General features: G+C 55.0%; 1 protein-coding gene across 2 annotated transcripts in view; it reads right to left on the bottom strand.

The window, feature by feature from the left end:
- Window positions 1–11313, bottom strand: part of TMEM200A (transmembrane protein 200A) — a 58875-nt gene extending 47562 nt beyond the window's left edge. The window contains exon 1 of one of the 2 annotated variants that reach the window (XM_038526769.1): window positions 11216–11313. The gene's annotated coding sequence lies outside the window, so the exon portion shown is untranslated. The remainder of the gene's footprint in view (window positions 1–11215) is intronic. The other variant, XM_038526770.1, reaches the window with a different exon arrangement.
- Window positions 11314–12000: the final 687 nt, after the last annotated feature.

The raw sequence follows: 12000 nt of genomic DNA, 5'->3' as shown, positions 1-12000 counted from the left end.
TGTGTCTCATGAATAAATAAATAAAATCTTTAAAAAATATATCGTTTAATCAAATTCTGAATTTAAGGCTTCTGTGAGCTAGTCCACATTTTCACTCACGACCACCCCTTTCCCCAAGCGTGGGCTCAGGGAGGCCGTGCATCATCTCTCAAGGCTGTGAATCCTCTCCTGCCCCCTAGACTCCAAGTCCCTCCGGAGGAGCTGCGGGGCTCCCAGCACCGACCACAGAGGCCGGCTCTCGGCATGCTCTTCACAAACACCCGAAGACGCGGTGCGGAGATATTGAACGCGATCTCCCCAAAGACACCGAGCTAAACATTCACAAGCAAACATCACTAATTACGTGCTACTATTGTCTTCTCTTCAACTATGCAGGTGTTGGACAGAGTTAGTCCTGCATAGAGAGCAGTGCAAGGACTGGAAGACTTAGAGAATAAATAAGGGATTTCCACATGTGTCATAAGGTGTGATAAGACCACCGTGTGCATTTCCAGAAATTTCTACCTCTACAGCACAGGGGCAGGGGAGTGGGGTTGGGGAGGAGAAGAAGTATGTAAGGAAGATGATTATATCTGCATATTACATTTTTGTTTTCAAGATTTCATTTTTCGGGATCCCTGGGTGGCGCAGCGGTTTAGCGCCTGCCTTTGGCCCAGGGCGCGATCCTGGAGACCCAGGATCGAATCCCACGTCGGGCTCCCGGTGCATGGAGCCTGCTTCTCCCTCTGCCTGTGTCTCTGCCTCTCTCTCTCTCTCTCTCTCTCTCTCTGTGACTATCATAAATAAATAAAAAAATTAAAAAAAAAAAGATTTCATTTTTCAACACTTTGAAAATATTTTTAATTTTTAAATATTTTAATATTTTAAAAATATTCTTTAAATATTATTTTTAAATAATCATTAATTTAATTTTAAATTATTTTTAAATAATCATTAATTTATTCTTAATTATTTTTAAATAATCATTAATTTATTTTTAATTAATTTTAATCATTGATTTTATTTTTAATTAATTTTAAATAATCATTGATTTTATTTTTAATTATTTTAAATAATTATTTATTTTATTTTTAATTATTTTAAGTATTATTAATTTTCAGAGGCACCTAGGTGGCTCAGTCAATTAAGCGTCTGACACTTGATTTCAACTCAGGTCATGATTTCAGGGTCATGGGATTGGGCCCCCAGTCGGCTTGAGGTTCACTCCCTCCCCCCAAATAAATAAATAAATCCTTTAAAATATATGTTTAATATTCACGATAATATTAACACTTTATCTAAATATTTTCAGAAAAAAATGATGCCCTGTTTTCCTAAAAATTCCGTGTTCTATACCTTACAGTGATTTTTCTCCTCCCTGACATCACAGAAGATCAAATATACTCGATTCAGCAAACACTGACTGAATGCAGACAACATGCAAGGCCCACAGTTAAAATAAATAAGCTTCACACAACAACAAAAAAGTGAGGTGGACTGACTGAGCTGTTCATATTCTACCAAGAGAACTATATTGATCTTAGTATTGAATATTTTATTTATGTCATTTATTTTATTTATATTAAGTATTTTATTGTATTTACATTCAGCGCTCTTTGAAGGTGGATATACTATGTATAGTATGTCTGCAGCCACGTGATGATGTTCAGCACGTCTTGAGTCTCTAACGTGAGGGGCACTTTTGCTCCCAATCCCCTGTTTTTAATAAATGGCCTTACTTACACACCACGCTCTAAATGAAAAACCTTCTAGTAGCCCCCACGTGCACTGAGAATAGAACCTTCCTTCCCGCAGTGTGCAAGGCTGGGCTCTCATGATGGTGCAGGCGTGAGCCCAACCGCGCCAGACACACGGAGTTGGCCCTGACCCTCCGATCTGCAAAAGCCCAGGCACCTGTCGCAGCAGAGTCCTTTGCCTTCCGTGAGTGAACCCACGGTGGGTGTCTCCCCATCTGGAAGGCGCCCTCGCCACAACCTGGGCTGTGACCCTGCCCTATCCTCAGCTCTTTACTAATGAACATCCTAGAGACCTTGAACTGACTACCCTAACTACTGTCCTTGGCCTTCACCACTATCACGTACGTGACGTGCTTCACATTCAACCAAACGGGTCATGAGTACGACCTTGCGGCGACTCCTGAGCGAAGCTCCCTAAATCATGATTTGGCAAATAAATGAGTGAGAATGATTATGTTCAAGGTTGACTGAGATCCATACACGAAAACGGCGTCCTAACGCTCTAATGTTCTCCCTCAACTGTTAGAAGAAAACCAAAACCGTTTATTTGAGTTGCATGTTAGTTTTGTAGAAAAATAGCAGTTGTGAAAAGATGGAAAATGGTATGCAAAACCCACATCAAACGGGCTGCTATGGTAGCTTTAATCGTTTCCTTGTAGTCTCAAGCGGTGTTTTCGGACAAGAAAAAACCCTACAGAGGTTTACCTAAGATGCAAGTTCCTCCTCCCTAGGGAAAGTCAAGGGTCCTCACTCTGAAAGCCAGCGACTATGATGCGGCTGGCTTTTTTTCTGGAAAGGGGAGCAAAATCTGAAGGTTCAAAATTCAGGTTCTTTGGCTTATTTGGGGGGAATGGGTCAGTTAAGAGAGCCAACGTGCTTGAGGGGGAAAACCTCAAGCATTTTCATATTCTATCTGGGACCTCACAGCCTGCCTGTCAGCTCACCGCGGCCCAGTAGCCCCGGCGGGGACGCAGCCGCCCGTCAAGCAGGCACAGGGCCGCCATGGCAGAGGGGTCACGAGCACAAGGTCACAGCATCCCACGCGCCACTGACGCCCAGCGGGACAGGTTCACTCTACAGAGTGCGGCTCTGGCCCCACAGGTTCTCCGCAGCATGAAGACGCTCCCACGGGACGTGCATCTTATGGATTTTAAAGAATTACTCACAAGCTAACCTGCTCTCTGTCTTGTGTCACCATCTGCATCATCAGGAACATGTGCAAATAAATTTTTAAAATTTGAATGGTTTATCAGAGCATTTTAATGGTCTGCATTCTGAAAGGTGTTTTTTTTTAATAACAAAGAAACAAAGTAAAAAGTTAAAAGCTGTTACTCATTTTGAAACAGTAGCTTTTCTTAATTTAAAAATAAATACATAAAACCCTAGTGCAGGCATGATGAGGGGTATTTCCATGCACTGTCAGTACACAGTCACCTATCCTGAAAATGAGTTTTGCACGAAGTATCTTGACACATCCACACCCCCCGACCCAGGAATCAGCCTCTTCCACGGATCCTGCTTAGAGAAGTAATCTGAAATCGGAACAAAGATTCCATCAAAATGCCACTTATAATGCCAGATATTTGGAAACCTTCTAAAGGTCCAATTTTAACAGAAGATGGTGCATCCACACCATCAACTCTCATACAGACATTAACAGAGCTTGCCTGGGAGTCGGGAAATCTTTAGGACACAAGGTTAAACAGACAGCGCAGGGTGTAACATGTTACTGACTATGGAAAAAATGCATTAAAAATGAGTGAAGAAAATCTCAAAATGTGACGGGTGCTTTCGGGTCATGGGATTGCAGGCAAATTGTCTCCCCGATTTGTTATACTTCACGTGTTTTCCAAAGTTCTGACGGGGAGCATGTAGCGTGTTTATGGCTGGAGGTGGTGACGTGTCCTCTGCAGGCGGTGGCCACCGCACGCCGGGTCCACGCTTGCGGCCGATGGCGGGGCCCATCGGGTAAGCGGTGAGTCGCGTGGGTGCAGATCCGGGCCTCAGCCCTGCCCACGGCGGCACAGACAGAGGCCGAGATTCCTTGGATTCACCTTGCGTTTTGGCCCGAAGATGTTAATGCGCAAAAAGGAAAATCCCCCTCAGCAGCGGCCAACCCGTCAGCCCCTCTGGGACGAGCCCGCCGTTTGCAAGGCGGCTCCTCCTCAGCATGGCTCGTCCTGGCCAGGCGGGCGTTACCTTACCCGCACCCCTGCTCAGCGCTGGGGCGGCGGGCTGCGGGCACCGGCCAATGTCTGGCTCCCCCACATCGTGAACTTCTTGAGGTCCCTGTCACCCCAACATCCGCAGAGTTTAGCCCAGTGCCTAGCAGACGGTGGCATCTAACAAATGCTGTGAAATAGATTCGTGCCGCGACACCTCAGTGACACCCAAGAGCAATATGCACAAGCGGGCACCTCCTGCAACGGAACCGGGAGGAGCCCCAGATGGAACCTCCAGCTCGCGAGCAGCGGAGCCACCCGAACCCCAAACTGGCCTGGCGCTCGCCCCCCGCCCCAGCATTCTCCCACACGAGGCCACTCTGTGCCCACGGTGGCTCAGGACAGAAGCAGAGCTTCGGGAGTCACACCCGCCCACAGCAGATTTCCCCCAAATGTGCTTCTGTGCCAGCTGCAGCCTTGTCTCCATCAGACACGCTGATGAGGACAAAGTCACGGGATTGCTCCTGCTCCTGTGACCTTCCCCCAAGTCGCGGAACACGAGCCCCGACTTCGAGATCCTGTGCTAAGTGCCTTCTCACACCCCTTGGCGACACCCCATGACTCCGGACGGCCAACCTCCTCCGCTGCTCCCCGCGGGTGCTTCCCGGGCCTCTGGCCGCAGGGCAGGCAAGAAGTTCATAATCCTACATGCTCCCCTGTCGTCTCTCTGCTCGTGCAGGGCCTTCAGAACCCTCTTCCTCCTGAGCGCCTTCCTGGCTTGGCCGCTCAGGTTTTGGGCGGGCCTGCTCTTGCTCGTCTCCGTCCGCTCCACCGCTACCGTTCAGCGTGGACTTCAGGACAGTCACCGACGCTGGGATCTGCGCTGCTCTCTGAAAAATCCTTTGAACCCTAAACATGTATTATACTTTTTTTTTTCCCCTAAAGATTTTATTCATTTATTCATGAGAGGCCGAGAGAGAGAGAAGCCGAGACACAAGCAGAGGGAGAAGCAGGCTCCATGCAGGGAGCCCGACGTGGGACTTGATCCCGGGTCCCCAGGATCACGCCCTGGGCTGCAGGCGGCACTAACCACTTAGCCACCCGCGCTGCCCAACACATATTATTCTACTGGGTTGCTTTAATAGTTCCCTGCGTGGTTATTTCCCCTCCCCCAAGGTGACGGCTCTGAGTTCTCACAAATAGGCCTAAAATATATACTTTTATCTACCTTCACATCCGCTTTCCACTTACTGTACACACACACACACACAGTCCAATGCACATGACGACACGTATGGTCACGTGTCTGAGCAGATGACTGTGATTGCGTGGGCTGGGAGTGACACGATGTGGCTCATATTCCATGGGTCAGCAGGTTCATCCATTAAGCAGCATCGTCAAGTGCCGGCCCCTTATGGCCACAGCGTGACCCACGTTCCTCCTCCATTCAGCCTGTGCGAGCGCCTCCCTCCTGCCCGCCCACCCTCCTTCCCTCCCCCTCCCTCCATACCTGTTCATCATATTTCAGGGCAGAGTGTCTGTCCGCACAAAGGTAAACTCAGGCCACGGCAGCCAGCAGAGGTCCCTCCTCTGCAACAGGAATCAGGGCCTAAAATGAAGCCCCCCAAACACCTGACTTGCTGACGTCTGTGTCCTGCATAGGGACAGATCCCCGCGGAGGGGAAACCCCGCTGGGTGGTTGCATCCCCGGCTCCGGATCCATCGTGCTGCACGAGTCCTTCCCACCCTGGCGACACACGCGAGCTCCCAGGCTCCCTGCACAGCCACACGCCCCGCTGACTCCCCACGGCCTTGGCCCCATGGACAGCTCCCCGAAGGCCCAGAACCAGGTCTGGATGCAGGCACAACGGGGCTCCGTGACGGCGCCTTGTCTCCAGTCTGGCTCCAGGGTCATCTGGCCCTTCTGAGCCTCGAGTTCCCGGCTGAAAACAGGGAGAAAAGCCGTAATATTCCCCGTAATGAGGACTTGGTGCAGATCTCGTCCCCGAGGCACAGAGCGGCCGCTCTTCACTGTGTCCTGACAACGCCTGACAGCCAGCAGGACCCGGTCTCCCCGGAGGAGCGGCCTCCCAGGGAGGAGGGGGGCTGAGGCAAGGCGGTGGGCCCTGTTCTGAGCTGCCCCCGGTCCCTCACCCACACCCCTTGGACAGCTTCCTTGCTCCCCGCAGACCCCACCCCAGGGACCCGCGGCCGCCAGCCCCGCCACTGAGCACCCAAGCCCCCCAGTCCATCCCCCCGGAGCTCCCGTTGCTTTGGGTGTCGAGTAGAAAGCGGCCCCTCTGCACACCTCCCCCACCGGTGGCGGCCCACAGACCTGGAGCCGCGTGCCCCTAACCCCCAGGGTCCTCGCCCCACACGGCCTCCACGAGGACCAGCGGACGAGGGAGGTCCTGGCGAGGGTCGGCGCCCGTGATAACCTGTCAGCCCCAGGTGATAACGCCGCGTGGGCCTCCCCTGGCTGCCTCCCACAGACCCAGGGAAGCGCCCGCCCGTTGGCGTTGTGTGCGCCTCTTCTCTCTCCCACTCAAGCCCTGGCTACAGCTGTAGTGCCCGAAGTAGGGGGTCTCCAGCCTCATGATCCCTAGACGCCCCGGGCTTCTGAGGGTGAGCTCACTAGGCTGCAGATAAAGCAGGGCGATACTTAGTGGAAGTGTGTGGATATAGATAAATGGAGATAGGCCGCAAGCACGAGTCTTTCAGTGAAGTCTAGGCATGAAGGGTGTTCCTTCATCACCGGGCTTTGCCTTGGTTGGGAAGAGGGTCGCACTTTTGGAATCTGCACGGTCACGGGCGCCTGAGCTGCCTTCATGTGCAGACTCCACATCACTGTTCAGGGGGGGTCTGTCCCGAAACAGGAAGGGACAATTCTTCTCCACAACAGACATGTCGTTTTTGGTCATCGGCATCATCAGCTTCGGAGAACCACACCTCTCTGTGATCTCGACAAAGAGCGTCCATCGTGGTGTCCCCACCAGCCTCTAGGTCCTCACCCCACCACCAGCACCATGCACACAGCGGGAGGCCCCCCAGCTAGACGGCCCCCATCATACTCTCTGACGGACGCGGGTGGATTCAACGGCCACCAAGGCAGGGCCAATCAGAGCCCTTCCAAGAAATTTCTAGAAGAGAAATTCTAGAAAGAAGACAAGACCTCTTTTCTATGGAAAAGACAAGACCTCTTTTCTATGGCTCAAAAGCCCAAGAATTCAGGCTGCAAACTGCTTGAAAGTCAGCTTTCTCAGCACATGGGATGAAGCTGACCCAGACAGAAAAGAGCTAGAAACGAGGAGAGAGAGAGAGAAAGAACCCCGACAAAGCCTCGTGAGTCTCTGGGTTCTCGCCATGACTCAAGCGAGGTCTACCGTTGGACCTTCCAGTCACATGAGCCAATAAGTCCTTTTTTGCTTAACATAGTTAAGTAGAGGTTCCTCATACAGACAATCAGGTGAGTCCTGACCAATTCGCTTGGCCAGGAACACGGGGTGGGGTGGGGCGGGAGGGAACTCGTCCACCCTTGGTGCTTCGGGCAGAGAGGAGGGTAGAGCGGGAGGGGATGTAGACATCCTCATCCTCACACCTTGCTCACATTCCCACAACTCCTGTGTAATTTCACCCCAGCACAACTTGCTGCTACAACAGATCCCATTAGCAGTAGCACAGCCCCCAAACCCCACCTTTATAGGAGAATTTCCTTTCCCAGCTGCACTCAAAGCCCTTGTGAGCATCAAAGCTCGCAATGACGCAGTCATAGTCAAACCTCTAGAATTCCTGCTGGGGAAGGGGAGGGGGTGAGGCGGGGAGGGAGCACACAGAAATAATCAGACTAAACATCAATGATACGAATCACGACATTCCGGGAGGTCTCCATCTCCTCACTGGAGACTTACCTTCCAGAACACAACCTAAATGTTTTATGCAGAAATGTGAACCTGCACCAAAATCGGACACCAGCCTTATCTCTCGGACCCATGAACACAGGGTTTCCTTTTTTTATTTTTTTTTAAATTTATTTATGATAGTCACACACACAGAGAGAGAGAGGCAGAGACATAGGCAGAGGGAGAAGCAGGCTCCATGCACCAGGAGCCCGATGTGGGATTCGATCCCAGGTCTCCAGGATCGCGCCCTGGGCCAAAGGCAGGCACTAAACCGCTGCGCCACCCAGAGATCCCAACACAGGGTTTCCTAAGTACGTTCTAGCTTCTCCTATTCTCTACAATTCTGCAGAAAGGCAACGGGGCGTAGAGCAGAACAGTGTTCCTTGGCCTTAATGGGCTCCTGGTGCGAGCGTGCCAGCTTCATCGCCGTTCTGCCCTAATTAACTCTTAGCGATGTTGTGAAAAATCAATCGCCGTCATTTGTTAAAATTCACCAAAAACCATTCAGGACTAAGCAAGAGTTGTATTTTATTCATGAGCTCAGATAATCAATGATGGGCCAGGCCTCCTTTGCCTCGCGTCAGCACCATTACCCTTTCCCCAGGTCCGGCATGGCCTCCAGCCTGTCTTCCCCTGACCCCAACTCTACTAACCGCACCATTCCCAAACCACGTTCTGACTCCTCCCTCTCGATTCCACCAGAACGCATCATGAAGCACTTTGAAAAGAGAGACCATGGACCAAAGCTCTCGACCTGTCCATGAGGGGATGAGGGGGCACAGAGGCCACTCAGTCAGCGGCTTGGTCAGATGACAACGTGGGTTTTCCAAGCCTCCCTCCAAAGTCCTTTGCAACCCACCAGGCCCCTAATGCTCAAAGAGCATCCCAGGTATGGAAGGATCTGTGCACACTTTCCAGCACCACCCCCAGCCTCTAGGTTCCTATAGGAGCAGCGACCTCGCAGTCCCCCCGCTAGCAGGGCACCCCACATGTGCTCACTGTGTTCTCCGAGAGCCGGAGCACATCTATATCAGCAGACAAAACCTCTTAAGCTCTGAAACGGATGTACTTAGGAAAATTGCAGGTCATATATCCCTTCATAACACAAAGGGTCCATCTCACTGCAGATTCATTTTCTTGGTCTCCACACAAGCTTCTTTTTTTGTTCTGTTTTTTTTTGTTGTTGTTGTTGTTGTTTTTGTTTTTTTTCCAAATGCTCTTTGCTTAAGGAAGAGGTCCCATGCGGTCTCCTACTTAGGGAGAGAGATAATAAAGAAATTTAAGACCGCTTTCCCTTTTTAGGCTATATATTCTGTTTAATAAGTGCATTATTATGAGGACTTATTAATTCATCCTCTACTAATTCTGCTTAAGAAATGTAAAAGGTGACATCTGCTTTTATCCTCCTTCTCCTCTATTTTCCTGAGCTGAGTATGCATTTCTTTGCCTTTAGGCTGAGAATCTTCAGGGGAATGAACAGTTAAACAATCAGCTCAGATTCGCTCCCCGTACGTGTCGGTAGTTATCTTCCTCTGCCGAGTGAGCCGTTGTCAAAATTCTGAAAGCACACACATCCGACTATAGCAATGTAGCTCTTGGAGCTTTCTTTTTTTTTTTTGCTCTTGGAGCTTTCAAAAGCTTCCCTAAAAATTCTTGTAAGTTAAAATAAGTGCAGCCATCCTTCCTCACAACGGTCCTTCCTGAAGAATCCCTTCCGATTACGGGTGCTGCCTTTGGGAGACCACATGGCACTTACCTGGACCCAACTCAGATGCAACAGGGAAATCCTCTCCGCACCGACGGCCTGGAAGCCACACACAAAGACTTCCCACGCGACAACTCCCTCTTTCACTGAAGGCTTTCCCAGCCTAGCATACAAAGCTAATTGTCACAGGGGTTACACATTATAGCTAAATCATCCCGTAATTACGAGCTCTCTAGTGGGACTTGGTGAGAGAGGATCAGTCCTAACACATATATTTTTAAGAGTAAAAAAAAAAAAAAAAATTCCGCAACGTTAAATCGCTAAAACATTTAACCATTGTTTCCGCTTAATGAAAACATTATTCTCTGTTCAGGACTCCTATTCTTCACCTAGGCCTTTTGGAAAGGCTGACACCGCATGCAGATACGCTTCTGTACCAATGAACAGCAGTGGGAAAACCAAAGTTTCAAAATGCAGCCCCTTTTTCACCAAATGGTAATATGTTCTAGCATCAGCAGCCCCAACACGAACGGAAGGTCATTTGATAACAAGTGTTTCTACGATGCAAGGCCTGCCCAACCAGCTACGCCAACAGCTGTTACAGGGGCTGCTAGTGTTCTCGCCCGAAGCCCTCCGGCCGCGCGTGGGAACTTGGCTGGACCGCAAAGCCTCGAGGGCGGCCGCGCTCACGGCCAAGGGCAGCTGTCCACTCCACTCCTGCAAGGTCCTCGGTCGTCCACAGCGGCCCCCGAGCCTCTCCAGAGGAAACCACGAGGTCAAGGGGCGCTTTAACGCAACGGGGCTGAAGCGGCCGACGAGGGGCCCTGGGGTGCACACGGCGGACGAACTGCAGGCGGGACGCGCCACCGCCTCCCGGGCCGAGGCCGAGGGGCCCGTGACCACGCGCATCTCACGCGCGCACCCGGCTCGTCCCCAGGCCCGGCCGTAGGACGACACAGGGGGGCGCAGAGCTGAGCCCGCCCGCGTAGGTGTCAGCGGCGCGGCTCCGGGCAGCGGGCTCCAGGGGCCGCGCTCCGGGCACAGCGCTCTGGGCACCGCGCTCCGGGGGCCGCGCTCCAGGGGCCACGCTCCGGGCACCGCGCTCTGGGGGTCGCGTCCTGGGGGCCGCGCTCAGGGCTCCGCGCTCAGGGCACCGCGCTCCGGGCTCCGCGCTCTGGGGGCCGCGCTCAGGGCACCGCGCTCCGGGCACCGCGCTCCGAGCACCGCGCTCCGGGGGCCGCGCTCCGGGCACCGCGCTCCGAGCACCGCGCTCTGGGGGCCGCGCTCCGGGCACCGCGCTCCGGGCTCCGCGCTCTGGGGGCCGCGCTCCGGGCACCGCGCTCCGAGCACCGCGCTCTGGGGGCCGCGCTCCGGGCACCGCGCTCCGGGCTCCGCGCTCAGGGCTCCGCGCTCCGGGGACCGCACTGCCCGCAGCCGCCGGGCTCCGCCGGGGACGAGGCCGCGGACGCCCTCGCGGAGCGCGCCGACCCGGGGCCGAGACAAAGGAGGGTGTAGTCGGGGCCGCGGCGGGCTCCGGGCTCCCCCACCCCCCGTAGGCCGGGGTCCCACGCCAGCGGCGGACCCGCTTTGCGCCCCAAACTTCGGGCGACCGCGCTCACCCCAGCTCCGGCGGCCGCGGCGGGGGCGCGGGAAGGAGCGGCCCCCCTACCCGCCCGCCCGCCTCCCCCCAGCCCTGCCCTGCCCTGCCCTCACCTGTGCGGGGCGCGCGGCCGCGGGGCTCCGGCGGGCTCCCTCCCGGGACGGTCAGCGCGGGAGCAGTCGGGGCGTCGGGCGCCTCGGGAGGCGGGCGGGGGCGGGGCGGGGCGGGGGGGGGCGTCCGCGGGAATCTCGGAGCCGCCGGCTCCCTCCCGCCCCGGCGCGGCCACCGCGGCCCGATGAGTCAGGCGAGGGGGCGGGCGGCGGGGGCGGCGGGGACGGGGGGGAGGGGAAGGGGGCCGGGGGGCGGGGTCCAGGGGGGAGGGCGTCCAGGTCCGGGGTCCGGGGTCCGGAGGGGGAGGGGGTCCCGGGTCCGGGATCGGGGCGGGGGCGGGGGTCCGGATCCGGGGTCCGGGTCCGGGGTCGGCGGGGGTCCGGGGTCCGGGCTCGGGGTCCGGGGGCGGTGACCCGGGCGCCCTACCTGGGCGGGGTGGGGGGGTGGGGGTGCGCCACGGAGCGCTGGGAGCGCGGGCGCCTGTGCCCTGGAGGTCAGCGGCCGCGGGGTCGTCGCCGCCCGCGAGGAAGACAAAAGGGCCCCGGGGGCTGCGGGGAAAAGTTTTCAGCGCGGCTCCAGCCGGACCCGGGGAAGCACCCGCCCGAGCGCCGGCGAGGCGGGGGCGGGGGCGGGCTTCCAGGAGCGTCACCGCGCGCTGGGGACCCGGGTCCGGCCGGTGTCGCCGCCGCGCGGCCCCCGCCGCCGCACCCCTGCCCCCCCCGCCCCGGGGCGCCCCTTCCCCGCCCCCTCCCCGCCCCTCCCGGGCCCCGCAGCCTCCCCCCGTCCC

Source organism: Canis lupus, chromosome 1, assembly GCF_011100685.1.
Source record: "Canis lupus familiaris isolate Mischka breed German Shepherd chromosome 1, alternate assembly UU_Cfam_GSD_1.0, whole genome shotgun sequence".
Lineage (NCBI taxonomy): Eukaryota > Metazoa > Chordata > Mammalia > Carnivora > Canidae > Canis > Canis lupus.
Note: the sequence above shows the minus strand (reverse complement) of the source record. Positions and strands in the feature narration are given on the sequence as shown.